Below are 24,107 nucleotides of genomic sequence, written 5' to 3'. Positions count from 1 at the left end.
GGATACCAGAAACACTGCTATCCACTCTGCAGTGCACAGAACAGCCCTCCATAACAGAGAATGCTGTTGCTGCTGCTAAGTCGCTTCAGTCGTGTCCGACTCTGTGCGACCCCATAAACGGCAGCCCACCAGGCTCCGCTGTCCCTGGGGTTCTCCAGGCAAGAATACTGGAGTGGGTTGCCATTTCCTTCTCCAGTGCGTGAAAGTGAAGTCGCTCAGTCGTGTCCGACTCTTAGCGACCCCATGGACTATAGCCTACCAGGCTCCTCTGTCCATGGGATTTTCCAGGCAAGAGTAGTGGAGTGGGGTGCCATTGCCTTCTCCAAACAGAGAATGAGAACACCCAAAATATCAAGTCTGGAGACTGAGAAACTGTTTCAGTGTAAGAGGTGGAAATGCCACTCAAACCAAATGATGCAAAGTGATGCCTCTATAGAGAGCACACAGGTTTGTCTTATATGATTATCACCAGAACAGTTGGGACCATAAGATTCTCCTTCTTTGGGTCCTTTCTTTGTGCCAGGTTCACTTCCACAAACCTGCTTCCTGCACCTGGTGGGAAATGTGGCTGACATGAGCTTGTTGTTGTTTGTTTAGTTACTAAGTCATGTCTAACTTTTTTGCAACCCTGTGGACTGTAGCTTGCCATTCTCCTCTGTCCATGGGATTCTCCAGGCAAAAATACTGGAGTGGATTGCCATGCTCTCCTCCAGAGGATCTTCCAGACCCAGAGATCTAACCCAAGTCTCCTGCACTGGCAGGTGTTTTTTGTTTTTTGTTTTTTTTACCACTGAGCCACATAGGGAGCCCTACTATTAGTTCCTGAGCCTCTGAGTTTGGACATTAGAGAATGCTTGGGTCTTTTTCCTGGTTCCACATCAGAAAATCACAAGGAAGGTTTTGATTGGCCTGACACAGGTCAAGTGCACACCATTGAACCAATCAGCTATGGCCTGTGTGCAGGACTAGGTCATGTGACACAAACATGGCCACTGACTCTCCACTCAGGTATACTGAGGCCTCTCGCAGAGGAAAGGGGATCATTTTGAGCCAGATTGATACCCCCGTTGACAATGTCTGCTTCCATTGTGCATTCCCGGATTGCCAGGACATTTGTAAATCTGACATTGTTTACTGCCGGCCTGTGTTGGAGGAGAATGTCACTTAGGCATTGCCAGATTGTTGAGCACCTTGGCCGAAATCACAAAGACATGGGCACCTGTAGAGAAAACAACATTTGTGTGTGTTTCCAGGGAAACCAGGCCCTGACAGTTATTGTGCAAAAATAATCCGGTACAACCTTCTGCCTCCAGACTTGTGAGTTTATAAACCTCTGGGACATGCAATGGTAAAGAATCCACCTGCCAAAGCAGGAGACTTGGGTTTGATCCCTGGATCAGGAAGATCCCCTGGAGAAGGAAATGGCAACCCACTCCAGTATTCAGGACAGAGGAGTCTGGCGAGCTACAGTACACGGGGTCGCAAAGAGTTGAACATGACTTGGAGACTAACCAATAACAACATGCCCTTTTTGTTTTTGTTATTTGTTTAGTCGCTAAGTTATGTCCTAATCTTTGTGACCCCATGGGCTGTAGCACACCAGGCTCCTCTGTCCATGGGATTTCTCAGGTAAAAATACTGGAGTGGGTTGCTGTTTCCTACTCCAAAGGATCTTCCAGACCCAGGGATGGACACTGAGTCTCCTGCATTGGCAGGTGGATTCTTTACCATCTGAGCCACGAGGGAAGCTCAAAAAAGGACACACAGGCTATTCTATCTCAATCTTAGAAAGTTTCTCTCATCTCTTCCTGGTCTCACCACAGAGGTTGCCTCCTTGGCCTGTTTGACACCTTCGTTGCAGCGTGTTTGAAACTCTGGTCAGTTTCTCAGATGATATTGATAGTGTTTTTCTTCCACTTAGATGAAATTTGTCAAGCCTGAATTGTGCTAAGCCCTATTAAAATGGTGCCAGAGACCCAATTATGGCAGCTACAAAGGCATTCAAGAGTAAGCACGGAAAAACACACAAAGGGATTAAAGATCAAAAATCGGATTCTAGTGAAAGTACATTAGGAAATATCAGGCGGGGAAACATGAAAGAATTAGAATATGAAGAACAAAGCCACATAGAGCTTTGTGGATGTCCTCACTTCTCAACCCCCCCCCAAATCATTTAATTTCAAGCATGTTTACTCTTAAAAATGAAATGAAATGATCGATTGTACTTTTGTCAGGTGGACATGTTTTTAAAGTCTGGTGTGAAATGAATTGCAGATGGGTTTTTCTGGCTTGATCTTTTTTTCTCCTCCTGGTCTTAGACAATCTGGTATCGGTGAATCATGAAATCACTGCTGATGAACTCGTTTATTTTAGTTGATAGAAATGCTCCCGGGTGGGTTAATATTGGCAGCTACACTCTGGGGAGTGGTCGAGGCCTACCCCATCCCAGTCTCTGGTTTGACTTTTGGCAGAGATGAGGCAGTGCAGGCTAGACTTTTGGTGTTTTGTTTTTCGAGATATGAAGTTGTCATTCTGATTGTAGCCATCATCTCGCCAGCCCTGAAAGTGTCTTGCCACAGCAGAACTGCAGAGAGCCAGGTGTAAATAGACATGGTGTTGTCTCTGGTCTGTCTCCTTTCAGTGGATTCTCTGACAAATTCTTATCCAGATATTTCATTGGCCTACATTTGCTTGCAAAGGAAATGTAGGCTTGGCCAAAACCAAAATGGTTCAGTTTTTCCATAAGATGTTACAGAGAAACCGAAATGAATTTTTGAGTCCACCCAATATGTATACAACCTCATATGAAGACAAAAAGAGATTCCTTCACCTTGAGTGTTGTAAAGAATCTTTTCTAGGTTTGTGTAGTAAATTTAGTTGGAAGAAATGGAAATCTACTTGGCTCATGATAGTTTCCAACTCCAGACTCAGATACTTGCATAATTCCACGTAAAGTATATCAGACAGGACAATGGGAACTGTGAGGAAATGGAAAACTAATATCCTGTCTCATATGTTCCATCGAAAGGAGGCAGCTTCTACTTAACCGGAGTCATTTTTTTTTCCCCCGTGCAGCACTATAAGCTCTGTGTTACCAAATTTTCTGATATAGTTCAAGAGAAGCAAAATTAAAAACCTAGATTTTTAGGGGAATATTCATCATGATTTTCAAATAATAGTAACTAATTTGAATGTATGTTTTCACAGATACGGGCTTCCCAGATAGTTCAGTGGTGAAGAATCTGCCTGCAGTGCAGGAGACACAGGTTCAATCTTAGGGTTGGGATGATGCCCTGGAGGAGGAAATGACAACCTACTGCAATAATCTTGCCTTGGAAATCCCATGGACAGAGGATCCTGGCGAGCTACAGTCCATAGGGTCGCAAAGAGTCCAGCGTGACTGAGAGACTGAACAACAACACTTCACAGATACATGTATATACACACAACACATACACATATATATTAAAGTTAACATGCATATTCATATTGCACATAACCAAAGATATATGTGTGTGTGTTACACATAAATAAATACATCATGAGCCGAAGTGTCACCAATTTTTAATATCTATCTACTTTAGAGAGAAGAAAAGCCACAAGTATTTCCCAAGCTAGTATTTTATATTCCATCGGTTTTTTCCCCATTTATCTTGAGAAGACTCATGCTTAAGGATTACCAGCATCATTGATCAAAAGTCTTTTTATACTTTAAAAGGTTTCACGAAGGTCTCAAAACATCATTAATTTCAGTTCTCTTTATTTTAAAATGGAACCAACGTCCTAGCATAGTGTAGGGACTTGATGGTGACAGAATAAGTTTTCTCTTGCACCATTATCCTCTACAAAGATGGAGTATCCCAATGATTCCCATTCTTTGTTGAAATGAGAAGGGTGGTGAATTGTTATTCTTTTCAACACAAGATACTGGAGCTAAGGAAGATGTGCCAGATGATGATCCTGGCTCAAGCATCGCTGACCTATGCAAGCTTCCATCACCCATTTAATAGAGTTGCCCTTCTGATCTTATTGGGCTTCCCAGATAGTTCAGTGGTAAAGAATCTGCCTGCCAATGCAGGAGACACATGTGCAATCCCTGGGTTGGGAAGATCCCCTGGAGAAGAAAATGGCAACCCACTCCAGTATTCTTGCCTGGGAAATCCTGTTGTTGCTTAGTGACTGAACAACGACAACAAACCTGGTGTTATCTGTGAAAGGCCTTTCCTAACGTATGTGAGAAATTGTGAGCATGAAATGACGTGACAGCATTTGTGAAAATCTAGAGTTGTGCTGTCCAGTAGGGCAGCCACCAACCATGCGGCATTGTTTCCATTTAAAATAATTAAAATTAAATCAAACTTTTAAAATGCAGGTTCTTGGTCACATTTGCCACATTGCAAGTGGTTGGTGGTCACAGGTGGCTCACAACTACAATATTGCACAGTACAGATGTGGGCCATGTCCATCATCCCAGAAAGTTCTGTTTACCTGCACTGATTATAATGGCAGGTAGAATGTGGTGATGGTGTTAGGGGATCAACAAGGATATTACCCTCAGAGAAGTAAGGAGAACAGTGAAAGCAGGGCAGACCTGGGTTCAAATCCAGAGCACCAACTGGATGCCAGGTGAGTCATCAAACCTCTCTGAGTCATGATTTCCTCACGGATACACAGAGACCTGTTAATACTTTCATCAGGGTTGAAGCAGGGAAAATTGCCAGTGGTGGAGTCAGATCTAGGTTCAAGTTGCAGTTCCTTATGAGGTGATCAGGCTGCTTCATGCTGAGTTTTCTCATCTTTTTAAAATGGGGGTAATGAACTACATCATGAAATTTGGGGGAAAAATGAGATGAGTCAGTGGCTAAGACATGCAGAGCTTTGTCTTTAATGCCTCCACCCCCGATATGCAAACTATAGATATTCCAGGAATCTACACCTCCTCCTTCTCAAAGTTTCAGAAATAAATTGCTACTGGAAGCATCTCATTAGCCAATGAGCTGAGCTGAGGACATAGTTACTAGGAGAGGCAAGCATATTATGACTTATAACAGTCTCAAGTCCAGTGACCTTGGTGAAAAGCAAACCTGAAACTAACACGATATTGTTCATCAACCGTACTCTGATATAAAATGAAATTAAAAAAGAGAAATTGAAAACAAAAGAGCAAATGGACTTGGAAATAGAGTTAATATCTATGTATCTATTAATAATGATATAAGAAATACTGATATCTTCAACTTATAATGGGAAAGAATGTGAAAAAGAATATATAAAATGAATCACTTTGCTGTACACTTGAAATAAACAAAACATTGTACATAACTATACTTACATTAAAAAAAAAAAAGGAAAAATGAGGGCTTCCCAGATGGCTCAACAGTAAACAATACAATCAGCCTGCCAATGCAGGAGACATGGGTTTCATCCCTGGGTCAAGATGATGCCCTGGAGGAGGAAACACTATTCTTGTCTAGAGAATCCCATGGACAGAGGAGCCTGGCTTGCTACAGTCCATGGAGTCGCAAAAGAGTTGGACACGATTTAGCAACTAAACAACAATAACCAAAATGAGAAAAGTATAATCATTATCAATTATTACTAGTAATTTCAGCAAGATGTGTGTGTGTGTGTGTGTGTGTATACAGGCTTCCTTGGTGGCTCAGATGGTAAAGCGTCTGCCTGCAATGCAAGAGATCTGGGTTTGATCCCTGGGTCGGGAAGATTCCCTGGCGAAGGAAATGGCAACCCCCTCCAGTATTCTTGCCTAATCCTCTTCCTCTTGATAAGAGAAAAATAACACACTGGTGGTGGAAATCATAAGGAAGGTGGGAGAGAAAGAAAAAGGAATGAGGAGGGAGGTTTCCACAACCCATGACTGGATGGAGGACCCTGTCAATTTCAAATTCCCAGTCTGCTTAAACAGCAGAGGTGGCTCCATGCCACCCACGCACTTCAGGTCCCCACCTTCAAAAGCCAGCAGACGTTCCCAAATCAACAGTGACCATCATGCTCCCTCAGCTCTGGATGGGGGTGGGAGGGTGGCAGACTGGGCCCCAGGGAGGGAACTCAAAGCCTCCTCCTCGCCTCTTGGAGCTTTCCTGTAACGCGGAGGCCTGAGCCGCGGAGGCGGACAGATGGTGTCCCGCGGTTTCTCCCTCCAGCACTTTCATCTCCCCTCTCACTATTAATTCATCTGTTTGGATGGATAGGTTCACGCATGGAACCAAGATGAATAATAATGAGCTTTTTAATAACTCCCTGCATTTGCATTCCTTGTTACTCTTTACATGGTTCTAGCTGATTAAAATGAATCATTTACATAATTAACATATGGTTATAGTGTTGGCTTTAATATGCTGATTATCTCAATACTTTTGTCTGGAGTCAATTGGATTCAAACTGTAACAATTGTTTGAAGTGAGACTAGTTTATTCCTGGGAGGATGGGGGTGGATATTTGCCATGGTGCCCAATGAGCAATAGCAGGATTCTCCAAGAAGTTTGTTTTGGCTTCTGTTTGGTGACGGAATTGCAAAATACGTTAATAATTACTGATGATAATAGCCGCAGTGATGATGAGAGTTCCGCATGATTCTGTCACAGGTGCTTTCTGTCCCGTGGTTTCCAATTCCCGTCACTGCCGTGCAAGATAGAAAGTATGATCTCCACTTTCTGGAGGCAGACGCTGAGGCTCGCAGAAGTTCAGGGGCAAATGCTACTACTGTCAGAGCCACAGACTCTCTGAGATCTTCTCCATCCTAGAATCCACCCTTTTTAATTATGCTAAGCATGGTTTATCAATCTCGGCACTGTTTAAAAAAAATCATTTGGCTGCATCAGGTCTTCCTTGCATCATGCAGGAACTTTTGTTGGGTCACAGGGACTTTATAGTTGCGGTGCTCAGGCTTAGTCGCCCTGCCGCCCTGCCGCGTGTGGGATCTTAGTACCCTGACTAGAGATCGAATCTGCGTCCCCTGCACTGCAAGGCACATTCTTAACCACTGGACCACCAGGGGAGTCCCTCAACTTTGGCGCTATTATCATTTTGGCCAGATTGTTATTTGTTGTGGGATGGGCTGTGCTGCCCTGTGCTTTATAGGAACTTTTTAGCAGCATCCCTGGCCTCTGCCCACCAGATGCCAGCAGGAACTCCGACCCCAATGGTGATGACCAAAATATCTCTGGACGGTGCCAGATGTCCCCTGGGCCGTAAAGTTGCCCTTGGTTGAGAACTGCTAATCTAGGTTACCTTTTCATATATGAGGACAAAATGCTCACGGGCAAATGTGTTGTGCAGGTTGGTCCTCTGGTGATGTGTAACTGTTGTTGTTGTTCAGTCGCCTGGTTGTGTCCAACTCTTCAAGACCCCATGAGACTGCCTCATGCCAGACTTCTCTGTCCCTCACCATCTCCTGGAGTTTTCCCAAATTCATGTCCATTGCATGGGCTGAGTAACTAGCTGCGTTTAACCAGAATGATGGCGCTGTAACCTTATTTGACTCTTGGGAGATAAATCCTGTTGTATGTGAGTTTTTCGGTTGCATAGGGCGTGTTTGCTTTGAGCTACTCTGTTACGTGTTCTCTTTCTCTCCACCTCCTCTCTCCCTCTCTTGCCTCCCCCACTCTGTCTCCTCTCTAACTTCTCTAAAGAGCATCCTTGGTATTTTCAGAGGTGCCGCTTTGCTGAATTCATTGCATGTGTTTTAGGATACCATTTTCTCATTAGCCGACCCTAGGCATGGGTGCCATCAGCTATGATCTGATTATCTTGCTAGCTCACACTGAATCTGAAAGGGACTTAGGAAAGAGAGACCTGTCTCCCTGTTTAGGTACCGAAGGTTTTGGAAAGTGAGTGCTTTCGGAATATTCATGCATATTGGAGACACATTTTGGCTAATTGCATGACTGTTGTCCACAATTAGTCTGTGGTAGGCATGATTAATTGCAAGGAACACTGACATTTATGCATAAAATGCTTGAGGTCAAAAAGAAATGGAGAGAAATGGTGACTGCATCACTGGTGAGTGGAATACTAATGCACGGTGACCCTGGAAGCAAACCCCAAAAGGGGAATTTTTGCATCAGCAGGATAGGTATTCTAATGTGACGGATGTCTCTGTAATTTTGACTTGCCTGTATTTTATTCTTCTTGCCTCTAAAAACCTTTCGTTTCATGCAGGTTCTCAGAAGCTTTTGTGATGTTTTAATAAATGCCAAGACCTGTCTTATTCCTCTTCCTCAGCCTTTCTCCTGCCCCCACTACACACCATCACTGGAAACTCATCCTTCGCTTCTTTAACATAACATTTATGTGTTACATGTCTTTCATGGAAAATGAAGACGTAAACCCATAGACCACAGTCTCATCAACTAGACCAACCAGGAAACATCTTTTTTTGTTTTAAGTTAAAGGGCGGCAAGCCCACGATTAATCATCCAGATGGCGCCGACACTAGCAAAGGAAAGTGCAAAATAAAGCTCATTTCTGAGTCTCAGTTTTAACTAGAGCTAGTCATTATCAATGGCTGCTTGTAAATACCCTTTGGGGGTGGGGAGGGACACAGTATGTGTACCTATGTACATGTGTGATGTATATGTGCATGTGTACAGAGGTGCTTTATTTCCACAAAAAAATCAGCAGACTGTATGTCCTATTTTCCTTTTGCTTTCATTGACTTAAAAACACACCATGGACAGTTTATCATATTACACATACTGGTTTCTATCACTCTTTCAATTGTCCTCCATTGTATGCTTGTAACACATCTCATTTAATCAGTTCATTTAATGAACTCTTCAGTTATTTGTTTTATTCTATTACAGACACTAATTCCAGGTGCACACACTGAGTTATCTGTGTAGACACAGAGATACAAAGAAAACATAGAGGAGCCTTGGTTAATTTTTACAGGCATGTTATTTTCATAGCAGTGTGATTGCTGGGTCAAAAGGTGGTATCTAGAACTTACTTTTCAATGATGTGACTCAAAACTTACCAACTACTATAGATAATGGTATGCTTCCCAGGTGGCACAGTGGTAAAGAATCCACCTCTCAGTGCAGGAGACCCGGGTTCCATCCCTGGGTCGGGAAGATCCCCTGGAGAAGGAAATGATAACCCACTCCAAGATTCTTGCCTGGGAAATCCCATGGATAGAGGAGCCTGACGGGGCTATAGTCCATGGGGTCGCAAAGGGTCGGAACGACTGAATGAATAAACAACAACAACAACATATATAGTGGTGCCTAGATCCCATCACTTTCTCCCCATTGATACGGACATCTTGTTTTAAGATACAAGGAAAGAAAGAAAAGAAGGGTGTCTACTGAACATCCACTGTGCAGAGAATGTGTTTGTCCTCGCCTAGACCTCTGACTGTGTGCTGGGTTCCCTGCAGGGTTGAAGGCAGGGACTTGGCCCTGGAGTTCATGGGAGGACAAATAACCACTGTAGGCTCTGAGGCCCATAATAGAAAGAGTATCCAGGTGGGGGCTGACTCCTAGGGACCCAGTGTTTCCTCTCCTTAGGAGACAGCCACTGAGTCTGTGTCAGACATCTAATATGTGCCTCATAATACAATTTTGTTTGAAATTTGCCTCTTTATCTATTCTGTGGGCTTGATTCCTGAGTTGGAAAATCCCCTGGAGAAGAGCCTGGCAACCCATTCTAGTATTCTTGCCTGGAGAATCCCATGGGCAGAGGAGCCTGGTGGGCTACAGTCCATAGGGTTGCAGAGTTGGACACGACTGAAGTGACTTAGCATGCATGCATGGCCAGGTTAGAGTGTCAGTTCCTTGAGGGCAGGAGCTATATAAGAAGGAAAATTTGCATCTTGTGCCAACCCTGATTGATTAGTAGTGGCTGCTTGGAACTTTGGCGAAGAAGTCTGACTCAGGAAGGAGGTGGTTGATAATTGTTTGGTGATGTCTGCTGTGGACACTGAACAGAGAAAGAGCAACCTGTGAACTTGGTGTCCTTTCCCCACTGTTCTATAATAAATGAGAGTTATGTATTAGGGTTATTTGGGGTTTATAGAAAACTTATATACCAACATATGAAAACAACTTTGAGGAAAGGGGCAAGAAAGAGAGGAAGGGAAGAAAGAAGAGGGGAGAGAAAGAGAGAAAGAGAAAATAGATCTCAAAAATATGAAGAATATCCCAATGCTAAGTTTATCTCTGTATTACCTTTTCTATATTTTTGAAATTTACTATGGGGAACATTGCATTTAAAATGAAGGGAAAAAAGACCCCTGTAAATGTTGTTAGGATAAAATAAAGATGGTCTTAAAGAAGAGCTACAAGGTAAAATTAAAATGCACGGAGATCCTGGGATGGGAGACGGAAGGCGCATCTGCATTGTTCTGGATTTCCCTGGTTTTGTGAGACCAGCGAGCAGTGGGCATTCTCTCCTTGCAGGACGGATGGTGTTAATCTCCAGTCCCTTTGTAATAAATGCTGGGCCGTGAGCAGGAGATGGTCAAAAGAGTGCCCAGGCAAGCTGTATTCTTTAATAAGGTTCCCAGCTAGTCTGTAACTGTCAGGGAGTGATGGAGGAAGCCGGCTTTCCACTTCCCTGCTTGGAATGAGAAACGGGGTCCAACCTGCGTAGCTTGTAGGAGCCGAGCTCTTCACTCTGATCTGGGAGAGGCTGGGAGGCCCCACGCTTTGGGGCCTTGACCCATTCTCAGAGCACCCTGTGCCAAGGAAATGTACGCTGTAAAGAGGCTCAGTTTCCTGTGAAAATCAAGTTCAGGTAAATTCTGATTCCACTCAACTCTTGGCTTGTCACTTAGGCACCCGGTACCAGCCCTTTGCGATGAAACTATATCATTTCTGAAGCTTAGCAGATGGGAATTGTCATAAATGATATTTTAGTCACAGATATGAGCCATAAAACTTGAAAGATAAAGTATCTTTCTGAGACACACATGGAGAGGCAGATATAGATCCAGACATGGCGTGAGATTTTTCTGCGGCTCTAATGGAGTGGGGAGAAGGGCCACTGTCTAGCGCTTTATTGTAGCATTGGGGTTTGCATGGGATCTGGGGTGGTGGAAATAGCTTGGAGCATGGGTTACAGGCAAGGTAGAGCTGGGTTTCATTACCAGCTTAAACATTTACCACCCTATGAAATCAAATTGCTTTATCTTTTTTTCAGAACCTCTGTAAAACCCCTCTGTAAAGGGGGTTGATGGCATGTCCTTCATTAGATGTTTTTAGGAATTAATTTGGAACAGTGTTTGGCACAAAAAAGATGACCATCAAATATTTCTGTTTGTCTTCCATATGGTTCCCCTCAATGGACGCACTGCTTATTCCTATCTATGCTGGATTATTCTGCTGAGCTGAATAATTCAAGAGGGTTTGGATTCTGAGATATGATGCAACTGTAGCCAACAGCCTCTAGCCCTAAGCTAATATGTATATTTATGCTTTTTACCCATGGAATATACCTGGCTCTTACCCACCCTAATCCCACTTCCACGTGATTGCTAGAACATTAACCTGACGGGAAGATGAGTTTGCATGGGACAAAGGGGTGATTGTTATGCCCAAACTAAAATAAAACAAAAAATGATAACAAAAACTCTGGGAATCTTCTAGAAATATCTACAAATTCCCTCTTTTATTTCCAGTATGTACTCCGTCCTCTTCTTGTACTCCCAGCAATGTTTTAATGGCTTTGTTTGCGCAGTATCAAATATCCTGGAGATCTATGCAGTTGTCACCATAAAGTTTTGCTCATCTGATCTCAAGCAGTTGGGTATTTTGAAATAGCAGAATAGCATTCTTTCCATTCCATTCAAAATGCGTCTCCCTCCCTAACTTGCCAAGACTTGCACTTGAAGGCCTTAGCATTCAGGTATCTAAATATGGTGTGGTTAATTGAAATTAGGCTTCCTTGGTGGCTCAGAGGGTAAAGAAGCTGCCTGCAATGTAAGAGACCTGGGTTCAATCCCTGGGTCAGGAAGATCCCCTGGAGAAGGAAATTGCAACCCACTCCAGTATTCTTGCCTGGAGAATTTCATGGAGAGAGGAGACTGGCAGGCTACAGTCCAAAAGGTCACACAGAGTTGGACACAACTGAGTAACTATCACTTTAATTGAAATTAACATGTACAACACAGCTATTGGTGGAAGGAAGTGTAAAGGTAATCTCAAGGCACGCCCATGTCTTCTTTGTAAAGTCGATGGGTATTTGTATGTGTCCCAGGAGAAGAAGGAACGCTTTGGTTTCTACCATGTTTCAGGCATCCTGCCCGACCTTTTGCATGTATTATCCTATTTAATCATTTCAATAACCTTGGGAGATTAATATCATCATCCATACTCTTAAGATAAAAAACACTGAAACTCAGAAATAAAATTGCTTCTATGGCCAAATTGCCAACTATTGAATCACTGAGTCAACGTTCAAGCCAGCACTTTTTCATTCCAAAATGTGAAGTCTTGGGCTAATCCATTGCCCACTGTGTCAATCTCAGGATGCAATGGGTCTAATATATTTTTAGCTCTGGTGATTAAAGCAATGTCTCCTTAGGGTAGATTAAAGCAGAGGATCCAGGAAACCCATCTTGCTGATAAGGGTACAAAGATGTCTTCAGTAGCCCTCGAATGTTTACCCCATAAAAAGGACACTTGCTTCGGGCTCCACTGTTACAGGAGTTTTCTTTGGAATAGGGTATGAGATGTTCTTGGCTTCCCTGGTGACTCAGTAGTAAAGAATCCGCCTGCCAATACAGGAGACATGGATTCGATCCCTGGGTCGAGCAGATCTCCTGGAGAAGGAAATGGGAACCCACTCCAGTGTTTTTGCCTGGGGAATCCCATGGACAGTGGAGCCTAGCAGTCTACAGTTCATGGGGTTACAAAAGAGTTGGACACAACTGAGCAACAAAACAACACCAACAACAACATGAGGTGTGCTGATCCATTCTTGTTTGCATTTATGAAAAGTGTTGATACCCTCCTGGATCCCCCATTCCTTCCAAAGATAGAGAGATGCCTAGCATAAACAGTGATGGAAAACCGTTCTGAGTTAAAATTCTGTAGTCCTTGTTGGTTTGGTAAAGTTTGTCTTGAGAGCATCTTACCTACAAGGATAGGAAGTGACACATAAAATGAATAGTATCTCTCCCTATCCTTCTTTTACTCCCTATTCTGTCGACTTATGCTTTAAAAAAAAAAAAAATTTTGGCCATGTGGCATTTGGGATCTTAGTTCCCTGACCAGGAATCGAACCTGCCTCCCCTGCATTGCAAGGCAGATTCTTAACCATTGGACTACCAGGGAAGTCCTGTCTACCCATGCTTATATGAATTATTTCAAACCCACTTATTAACTATGACACTGGCAGCAATTTTATTATTATTTAATACCATGTTGGGCAAATATTCTCTGACATAGGTAACTTCGCAAAGAGATGAGCTTGGGCTAAAATGTGTCTTGGCTAAAAAACAAAATGAAGAGTAAGCATTCGATAGGTCGGGCCAAGACCTAGAGGCATGAAGGAGCAAACCATTCATCCCATAACCCAGAGACCCCATGCTAGACTCAGACATGAAGCTTGGTTTTATTTTTTGTTGTTGTCAAAAAGTGCATTGCAAAATCTGGGGTGTTTCTAAAGCATTTTCTAAAATAATATGAGGTCATACAAATAGTAAGCAAGCAATCTTTCTGGAATATATATGTGTATAAAAGCTTGCAGCCTTCTCTAAGTTGTCAAGAAATACACCCAGTTGGGACTTCCCTGGTGGTCCAGTGGTTAAGATACCAAGCTTCCACTGTAGGGATGTGGGTTTCATCCCTGGTCTGGGAACTAAGATCCCACATGCCGTGTGGCATGGCCACAAAAAGGGAAACCAACAATGTCTGTATAATTATACTGAAGTAAAATTAGTTATAGTAAAAAAAGAAATCCAGCCAGTTGATGTGGTAAAACAGAAACTGATTTAGACAAAATTTCGATAAACAGGGCATCATATTGGTGCTGACTTCCCGGCTCTTACTGCTTATTATGTAATATTAGCAACTCAGCTTCATCAAAATCCCTTGAATGTGTTCTATGGGCAATCATTTTATTTCAAATCATTACTGTATGGCTCAACCCAGCTTCCCTTTCGAGGTGATCCAGGACTCTCACCCCCATTTTACAGATGAGCAGGGGAGATAAGAACAGGTTAAGTGATTGCTGCCTGAGGTCCAGCGTGCGGAGAGAAAGATTAGGAACTGGTGAGCGTTTACTGAGGTCCTGTGTTTGTGATAAGTCCTGAAATTCAAATCTTCCACCCTCAGAATTTTCTGGGTTAGACCTCTGGCTGACTACCACGGGACGTCATATTATGTAATTAATTACAACTATAATTATCTTGGTTTCTGGGTCATTTAAAGATCATCAGTGCGTTTTGTTTTCACGGTTCTTGCAGCAAAGGAAGTTTTGTTTCTGAAGTACCAGTATAATTAATCCAGTTTTTCGACTCTTAAATAACAGAAAAGTTCAAACATCAGTTTAAAGACTGAGTTCATCTTTGCTGGTGTGCCTTGCCTTTCAGAAGGGCGTGTGGAGACTTCAGAATCATTGAAAATAGCTGTCAAATTTCTGGGAACATAAAACTTCCTGACTAGGGTTTGAGCTTCTTTGAGGGGCAGGGGCAGTTACAAAGAGTCCCCAGCACATATACCTGTGTCCACGCCACAGACATAGGTTGTATTCCTTTAGTTCCCTGACATCACGTGACTGCTTGCGAAACCAGTGATGTCCATGCATGCTCAGGTGGTTCAGTCATGTCCGATTCTTTGCAACCCCGTGGATTGTAGCCCATCAGGCTCTTCTGTCCATGGAATTTTGCAGGCAAGAGTGATGTCCATAGGACCATATAAAGGCTTCTACAGAAGTGATGGAAGGTATAAGATATTTAAAGTTATCCTGCAAATCAAAACCACAATAACATGTTATCTCACACCTATCAGAATGTCCGTTTCATGAAAAAAAATCTACAAACAATAAATGCTGGAGAGGGTGGGGAGAAGAGGGAACACTCACGCCCTGTTGGTGGGAGTGTGAATTGATGTGGCCACTATGGAGAACAGTATGGAGTTTCCTTAAAAAACTAAAAATAAAAGTACCATATGACCCAGCAATCCCACTTCTGAGCATATATCCAGAGAAAACCATAAATCAAAAGGACACATGTACCCCAGTATTCATTACAGAACTATTTACAACAGCCAGGACATGGAAGCAACTTAAATGTCCAATAAGTAACTTCCAAATTCCACTTTTTTTTTTTAAATGAGGATAATATAATACTCAAGGAATTACCTTTTTTTTATACCAGCTGAAATGTTAAAAATTTCTTTCTTGGCTTTGTTCTGCTCCATGCATGGAGAACTCCTCTATATGAAACGCTCTTGTATATATCAGTGACCTCCAGTGGATTCTGGGGCAAATGATATCACACAGTGAGGTGGTGCTTTGCATTTTAGGGCTAAACCCATCACCAGATGTCTCATTTACAGGAACCAGGCCTGTTTACATTCTGTGCTCGTCACTGGAGGTGACACACAGAGAAGAGTTTCTGAAGAATCATTTCATCACTAAGATATATTGAGTGTGACAGCAGTGCTGCAAATCAGTCATTTTGGGGAAGAGACTACAGTCACAGCCTAAGAAGGAGATGAACCCTTTTGCTCTGGGATTCATGTTTGCAGAATAGGAAAAAGTGTTTTAGGACTGTCTGTGGCATGGTTAGTAGAACTTTAGAGCACTCAGCTCTAAAGGCAATGCATTGAAGGTATGAAAGGCGATGTATGAAAGGCGATGCATTCATGGATTTGTATATTTACTCATTTGTTCCACGCATATTTATTGAGACTCTTTCTGTGCTCTGGGAAGTGTGTCGGGGGAATTCAGTGGTAAATGAGAAATCCAGGTTTCCTGCTCCCGTGGAACTTACATTTTCTGGTGGAGGAGGAGAGAGAAGGGGCAGAGAGTGACAAGATCAGCCCAGAGAAATACTACTAGGTGGTAAAAGATCAGCTAGGGGACACATCTAAGAAGGTGACATTTCAGCTGACACGTGAATGTCACGAGGGAACCAGCCCAGGTGAACATGTAGAGGAAGAACATTGCAGATACAGGAAAAAGAACACACGAAGACCCTAAATTTGGAACTTGACATGTCTGAAGAAGAGGAAAGAAGCTCAGGGTGGGGGCGAGGGGCAGAGAATTGGGTTCCAAGTGAAGTGGTAGAAAAGAAGAGTTGAGACATAGATATGCCAGATCAAGAAGAGTGTTGTTGGTAAGATAAGAAGAGTGAACTTTCTGCTAAGAGAGTGGGACGTTGTTGTATCATGAGATAAGGGTGGATGATCAGGCACAAAACATCTCCTGGGCTGGGGGCGACGAGGGGAATGCACAGGTGGTGAGGAGGCTCCATCATTCGGGTCCTAAGGTTTAGGCGACGGGGACCTGGGTTGACCGGCCATACCTTGAAGACCCAAGTTCACCAGAGAGTCCTTGACAAGGGAGAGGTTGACAGTCACGGCTGAGTCCAAATTGATTCCTGAAGCTGCTGCTTGTCAAGCTTTCTGAGCTGACTGTACTTGTGTAACGTCTTGGGTAATTTTCCAACTGGATATGGAATTTTACCAAGACGGTGGCCATTCCAGCCTGGGGATTTGTTTAATCTGGGACAGAGTTGTCTGTCTTCATTTTCATGAAGAATGCTTGGTAGAAGTTCAGCTCTGACTCCCCGGTGTTCTAACCTTTTTATCTTTCAAATAGTTCCTCTCCTCCCAACACCCAGTCATTTTCTGATGAGCTTTTTGCTGCTTTTCTCAGTGGCCAATTCCTACAGTGGCGCATGGACACCGGTGATGTGTGAATTGCTAATTCAGCCTCATGGCCAATCTTCTTGGGAGGCATGAAAGACTCTTCCAAAGCAGTGATGTGGTGTGTGGTCACGTGGCAGTAGCAGTGGCCGTCTGTGCGTTCAGTCATCCTGAGAGATAAGAGAGGAGCAGGTACTGGAAAAAACTCACCACAAATATTTACACTCAGATTGCAAACTAGCTATTTCCTTTGTAAGCCCAGTGGCCTCATTGGTGAAACGGAAATAGGAACCATACTTGTCACTTGGAAGTGTAGCATCGGGTGTGTTCCTGGCACATCACAAGCATTGGTAAAATGGAAGTAATGTTTTTGTTAATAGTAGTAGCAGTAGTAAGTGCTCCAAGGTTGTTGTTGTTTAGTTGGTAAGTCATGTCCAGCTCTTTGCGACCCCAGGAACTATAGCATGCCAGGCTTCCCTGTCCTTTACTATCTCCCAGAGTTGACTCAAACTCATGTCCATTGAATTGGTGATGCCATCCAGCCATCTCATCCTCTGTCGCCCCCTTGTCCTCCTACCCTCAATCTTTCCTGGCATCAGGGTCTTTTTCAGTGAGTCAGCTCTCTGCATCTTTGTGTTTGGAAGAGAGAAGGCACTGAGGCTGAGTGAGGTGTATCTTTCCTGTTTCATGATAGAACTAAAGAGCTTCAGTAAACAACTGTGGCTTGCCTCTTCCCACCCAAAATTTTTCTTATTTTTAGGTTGTTTTTAAATAATAAAGGTAATGCTCATGGTACAAGAAAAAAAAAATCAGGAAATAGTCTAATTGAAGAGAATAATGTACAAAAGAATTGAAGAAAATAATGGAGCAATGGAAATGAATGGGAGACACATGTCACAAGAAGAGTGGCTCTAGCCGATGTGACCCTGGGTGGATAATGCATTCTAACAAAAATAATTTACTCAAAAATTTAACATGTCATAGTTTCATTGCTCTGTGCAAACGTATGTGGTAACACATATGGTAAAAATATACAGACGAGAAAGAAAACTCGGGATACAGAATATTGATTTACAATAAACATTCATAATAACGATAAAATTTTTTATTTTTATAGCAATTAATGATAGCAATTAACGATAAATATAAACTCAAGGAGGTTTTCAGATGGGGAATTCAGTGGCCCTAAAATGTTCTATTTTCTAAGCTGGGTAGCATTTACATGGATGTTTGTGTTTTCTACATACCTTTTGGAATGTCTGGACTATATCGTACTTTGCTTTTAAAGTAACATGCTCTGAGTTGGATGCAGTCTCAAAAACGACAGACAGTTCATTTCAAAGGCAAACCATTCAATATCACGGTAATCCAAGTCTATGCCCCGACCAGTAACGCTGAAGAAGCTGAAGTTGAATGGTTCTATGAAGACCTAGAAGACCTTCTAGAACTAACACCCAAAAAAGATGTCCTTTTCATTATAGGAGACTGGAATGCAAAAGTAGGAAATCAGGAAACACCTGGAATAACAGGCAAATTTGGCCTTGGAGTACAGAATGAAGCAGGGCAAAGTTTAATAGAGTTTTGCCAAGAGAACGCACTGGTCATAGCAAACACCCTCTTCCAACAACACAAGAGAAGATGCTACACATGGACATCACCAGATGGCCAACACCGAAATCAGATTGATTATATTCTTTGCAGCCAAAGATGGAGAAGCTTTATACAGTCACCAAAAACAAGACCGGGAGCTGACTGTGGCTCGGATCATGAACTCCTCATTGCCAAATTCAGACTTAAATTGAAGACAGTGGGGAAAACCACTAAACCATTCAGGTATGACCTAAATCAAATCCCTTATGATTATACAGTGGAACTGACAAATAGATTTAAGGGACTAGATCTGATAGACAGAGTGCCCGATGAACTATGGACAGAGGTTCGTGACATTGTACAGGAGACAGGGATCAAGACCATCCACAGGAAAAGAAATGCAAAAAAAGCAAAATGGCTGTCTGAGGAGGCCGTACAAATAGCTGTGAAAAGAAGGGAAGCAAAAAGCAAAGGAGAAAAAGAAAGATATTCCCATTTGAATGCAGAGTTCCAAAGACTAACAAGGAGAGATAAGAAAGCCTTCCTCAGCGATCAATGCAAAGAAATAGAGGAAAACAACAGAATGTGAAGGACTAGAGATCTCTTCAAGAAAATTAGAGATACCAAGGGAACATTTCATGCAAAGATGGGGTCAATAAAGGACAGAAATGGTATGGACCTGACAGAAGCAGAAGATATTAAGAAGAGGTGGCAAGAATACAGAGAACAACTGTACAAAAAAGATCTTCACGACCCAGATAATCACGATGGTGTGATCACTCACCTAGAGCCAGACATCCTGGAATGTGAAGTCAAGTGGGCCTTAGAAAACATCACTATGAACAAAGCTAGTGGAGGTGATGGAATTCCAGTTGAGCTATTTCAAATCCTCAAAGGTGATGCTGTGAAAGTGCTGCACTCAATATGCCAGCAAATCTGGAAAACTCAGCAGTGGCCACAGGACTGGAAAAGGTCAGTTTTCATTCCAATCCCAAAGAAAGGCAATGCCAAAGAATGCTCAAACTACCACACAATTGCACTCATCTCACACGCTAGTAAAGTAATGCTCAAAATTCTCCAAGCCAGGCTTCAGCAATACGTGAACCGTGAACTTCCAGATGTTCAAGCTGGTTTTAGAAAAGGCAGAGGAATCAGAGATTAAATTGCCAACATCCACTGAAATATTGAAAAACAAGAGAGTTCCAAAAAAAACATCTATTTCTGCTTTATTGACTATGCCAAAGGCTTTGACTGTGTGGATCACAATAAACTGTGGAAAATTCTGAAAGAGATGGGAATACCAGACCACCTGACATGCCTCTTGAAAAACCTGTATGCAGGTCCAGAAGCAACAGTTAGAACTGGACATGGAACAACAGACTGGTTCCAAATAGGAAAAGGACTATGTCAAGGCTGTATATTGTCACCCTGCTTATTTAACTTGTATGCAGAGTACATCATGAGAAATGCTGGGCTGGAGGAAGCACAAGCTGGAATCAAGATTGCCGGGAGAAATATCAATAACCTCAGATATGCAGATGACACCACCCTTATAGCAGAAAGTGAAGAGGAACTAAAGAGCCTCTTGATGAAAGTGAAAGAGGAGAGTGAAAAAGTTGGCTTAAAGCTCAACATTCAGAAAACTAAGATGATGGCATCTGGTCCCATCACTTCATGGCAAATAGATGGGGAAACAGTGGAAACAGTGGCTGACTTTATTTTGGGGGGGCTCCAAAATCACTGCAGATGGTAACTGCAGCCATGAAATTAAAAGATGCTTGCTCCTTGGAAGGAAAGTTATGACCAACCTAGACAGCATATTAAAAAGCAGAGACATTACTTTCCCGACAAAGGTCCATCTAGTCAAGGCTATGGTTTTTCCAGTAGTCACGTATGGATGTGAGAGTTGGACTATAAAGAAAGCTGAGCACCAAAGAATTGAGGCTTTTGAACTGTGGTGTTGGAGAAAACTCTTGAGAGTCCCTTGGCCTGCAGGGAGATCCAACCAGTCCATCCTAACAGAGATCAGTCCTGGGTGTTCATTGGAAGGTCTGATGTTGAAGCTGAAACTCCAATACTTTGGCCACCTGATGCAAAGAGCTGACTCATTTGAAAAGACCCTGATGCTGGGTAAGATTGAGGTCAGGAAAAGAAGGGATGACAGAGGATGAGATGGTTGGATGGCATCACCAACTCAATGGACGTGAGTTTGGGTGGGCTCCGGGAGTTGGTGTTGGACAGGGATGCCTGGCATGCTGCAGCTCATGGGGTCGCAAAGAGTCGGACACAACTGAGCGACTGAACTGAACTGAACTGATGCTCTGAGTTAAACACATACATACATATTGCATTTATAGCATAGAATTGTATAAAGTAAAAATAAGTGTCTCTCTTTTCCCTTCCCTCTTAGTCTCTCTCCCTTCCACCCTCCATCATTTAATGATTGGCAGTGTATCTTTCCAAGTATTTTCCACGCACATTCAGATGCACGTTCTGAGAAAGATACACACTTAATATAATAAACTGTGACTTTCTGTCACCACTTAAAAATAGTGAGTAAATCTTCAGTGTCAGTACATATAAATTATCTACCTCAGTCTACTAACACCTGCCTAGTAATTGTACCACCATGTATTGTAATTTATTTAAATAGTCCTCCTTATTGATAGATGTGTGTATTAAAAAAAACCACACACTCTTTACAAACCCCGGGCTGCTTTCAAATACAGTCAAGTATGGTGGTTTCAGTTTACTCCCAAATGAATGACAATGGGTTGTCAAATGGAGGACAAACACCCAGATGTTCTGGTTTTCATCTGAAAGTTAACTGTTGTGTGGCGGAAATTCATTTTCTGGGAGAAAAAATAAATAATAATAACCCCTAAAAATGTCCAATAAGAATTTCAGATTTAGGGGTAGTACAGGGTCTCCTCCCTCTCATCTTTCAGGATGTGAGTGCTTTTCAGAAATCACGTGCTTGGTAAATGTTACCAGTAAAGGGTGCAGGGGACAAGAGAGAGAAGGAACATATTTTGAATGAGGGGGTGTGAATTTCCACAATTCCCAGTCTTACTTGCTTGAAACACTTTCCAGGTATTTTCTCTGTTTGACTGTTTAACGTGTAGGTCCTAGTTCATGGACAGTTTGAGCATGTCATTAAACAAGCTCTGTGTTTTGGCTCCACATCAAATTGAGTCATTATGGCAACCTGACCTTCTCCCACCTCACAGTCTTTATAGGGGATTCTCATGTCACAGCTTCCTTGAAGATGCTGAGGTCACTTCCCTTGATCTCAAATGCAAGTGGAAGGCAGTCTTTCTGGTTCCAACTTCCTGTTTCCTCTCCTGCCCCCCTTCCTTTTCCATCTTTATTATTGCTTTATTATGCAAGTAATGCATATAACTTGTGAGAAAAGTTGTAAAATAGGAGAAGCAATTAGAAAAACATCAATATTTGAAATAAAAAGTCTTTGAACTACCATAAAAGTAATTCCTACTCTCCTTTGTAAAATTTCTGACTTTTTTTCAACAAATATGCTTCCTTGTAAAACACATAGTTATCAAGATGTAACTTTTGCTTTAGCCATAAAATGTTACATAAAAACCTATTCTATTTCATTAAACTTTTTTTAATAGATATTTTTAACAGCTTCACAGCATTGTATGGCATAAATGAATCATTAAATAGAAGATGTGGATTTTGGCATCAACCCCCGATTTTTCTCGCTGTTATTCATTGTTCGAAGGTTGCTTTTATTGAATACTGTTATTTTAAAACTTCTATACTATTGAGTAAATTTTTCTTCTCTTCACTTGAAAAATGCAAGTGTCATACAATGCAGATTTGAGAGTTGCAAATTATGGACAGTGGACACATTTTCCCACCAATGGTGTGGACAGTTAGCTAGTGAATTTGCTGTTCACCGAGTCCTTTTCCATCTTGGCAGTACCGACTTTGGAATGCATAATTTTCTTGATAACTGTCCTGTGTTTTGTTGGGTATTCAGCAGCATCAGTGTTGGCCTTCACCCGCTAGATGCCAGGAGCACTCCCTGATCCATTGTGACACCCCAAAATGTCTTTTGTTGTTATTGTTCAGTTGGTAAGTCATGTCTGGCTCTTTGCGACCCCGTGAACTGCAGCACTCCAGGCTTCCCCATCCTTCACTATCTCCCGGAGTTTGTTCAAACTCATGTCCATTGAGCCATCCAGCCATCTCATCCTCTATGGCTGCCTTCTCCTCCTTCCCTCAGTCTTTTTCAGCGTCAGGGTCTTTTCCAATGAGTCGGCTCTTCGCATCAGTTAGCCAAAGTATTGGAGCTTCAGCATCAGCCTCAATCCTTCCAATGAATATTCAGGGTTGATTTCCTTTAGGACTGACTGGTTGATCTCCTTGCTGTCCAAGGGACTCTCAAGAGTCTTCTCCAGCACCACAAAGTGTCTTTAGATTTTGCTAAATATTCTCTAGGGAGGGGATAACCTCCCCTCCTCACCCCCACTTTGAGAACCATTGCTTTCAAGTGATGGGGTTCCTGAGTTGTCTGAAGGGTGACGGTCTCTTGGAGCCCGTATAAATCAATTGCAAGTTGGCCCTGGATTAGTGCCTAAAATAAAATTCAACCTATTCTGAGAAAACAATATATCTGAGTAGGGACTAATTACCTCTTTTTTATTTCAAGTGACAAAAGCCAATATATCACACTTAGCCACTATGAAGACTCCATTTCAGTAAACTAATTAAACTAATCCTATCTCAACTCATTATTCTCAGTTTCACTAAATATTTTAACACTCAAGATTTATTTCATTCCATAAATTATATCATACTTAAAGCTCTGCACAGCCCTCAAGAGTTTATTTTGGACTTTTTAAACGCGACTCAAAGCTTTATCTAGAATGTATATTTTTCATAATCTCTCCTAGCTAATCATTCACCTTAATTATGACTAATTATTAAAAATGATATATTACTTTAATTAAACGAAAGTGTTCTTCTTCTTGTTAGCCCTTATTAAATGCTGAGAACGTTACAACGATCACACAGCACAGGAAATGGCATAACTCGCGGAACTGATTCTATTTTCTTGCTGCAAGCTGACAGAGATGCACATTTCAGGAGGCTGATTAATGCACAAGATGGCCAGAAAAGTGTTTTTCATAGTTAGAAGAATTAAAGCCTGTGTCCATCCCAGATTGGTTTTCTAACAGAGGATCGCTGCATAATTAAAACGTTAATACACATCCTGCTATCCGTACTTAGGTTCCAAAGCCAGCATACATTAAATAGAAATTTAGCCCGAGTGCTTCCTGGAGAAGCCAAGAGGAATGATGCTTAAGTATCACTTCAGAGTAAATTGCTCCCCACTTATAGACGTGTAATGCAATTAAATCGAGGAGCTGTAAGCTGCCGAAATCGAGTAAGTTTAGTTTAGATATTTGTCTTTAGACATCTCTCTTTAGACATCTCCATGCTGAACAGAAAAGAACGGACATCCAGCCAAAGAGCTGTTCATTAGAGTTGACATATGGTAAGCAAGGCCAGAAAACGCCTAAGGAATAGAGAATTTTCTTTGGCATTGAAAGAAAAAAAAAAGGCAGCATTCAAGATGATCTCAGGATAACCATCGTTAGGCAACAGTTCCTCTGATTCTAACAGGGGTTCCTGGTCCAATGTCTTGTTTTA

At 42.2% G+C, this 24,107-nt stretch overlaps 1 protein-coding gene and 3 long non-coding RNA genes across 24 annotated transcripts in view; 2 read left to right on the top strand and 2 right to left on the bottom strand.

Moving 5' to 3' along the window:
• RBFOX1 (RNA binding fox-1 homolog 1) overlaps nt 1–24,107 on the top strand; it is a 440,478-nt gene that overhangs the window by 71,469 nt on the left and 344,902 nt on the right. The window lies entirely within an intron of this gene.
• Nucleotides 1–24,107, bottom strand: part of LOC145531684 (uncharacterized) — an 84,442-nt gene that overhangs the window by 38,884 nt on the left and 21,451 nt on the right. The gene's annotated exons all lie outside the window — the stretch shown is intronic.
• Nucleotides 10,198–13,923, bottom strand: LOC145531682 (uncharacterized). The gene is made up of 2 exons (XR_014072662.1): nt 13,823–13,923; nt 10,198–12,356 (listed from the first exon to the last, which is right to left on the bottom strand). It is a non-coding gene; the product is annotated as an uncharacterized LOC145531682 (long non-coding RNA).
• On the top strand, nt 16,045–21,294 carry LOC145531683 (uncharacterized). Its single transcript, XR_014072663.1, has 2 exons — nt 16,045–16,366; nt 20,598–21,294. It is a non-coding gene; the product is annotated as an uncharacterized LOC145531683 (long non-coding RNA).

The sequence above is a fragment of the Giraffa tippelskirchi genome, chromosome 13, assembly GCF_054371585.1.
Source record: "Giraffa tippelskirchi isolate mGirTip1 chromosome 13, T2T-mGirTip1v1.2.pri, whole genome shotgun sequence".
NCBI classification, from domain to species: Eukaryota; Metazoa; Chordata; class Mammalia; order Artiodactyla; family Giraffidae; genus Giraffa; species Giraffa tippelskirchi.
The sequence above is the reverse complement of the archived record's forward strand: the minus strand, read 5'-3'. Positions and strand labels throughout refer to the sequence as shown.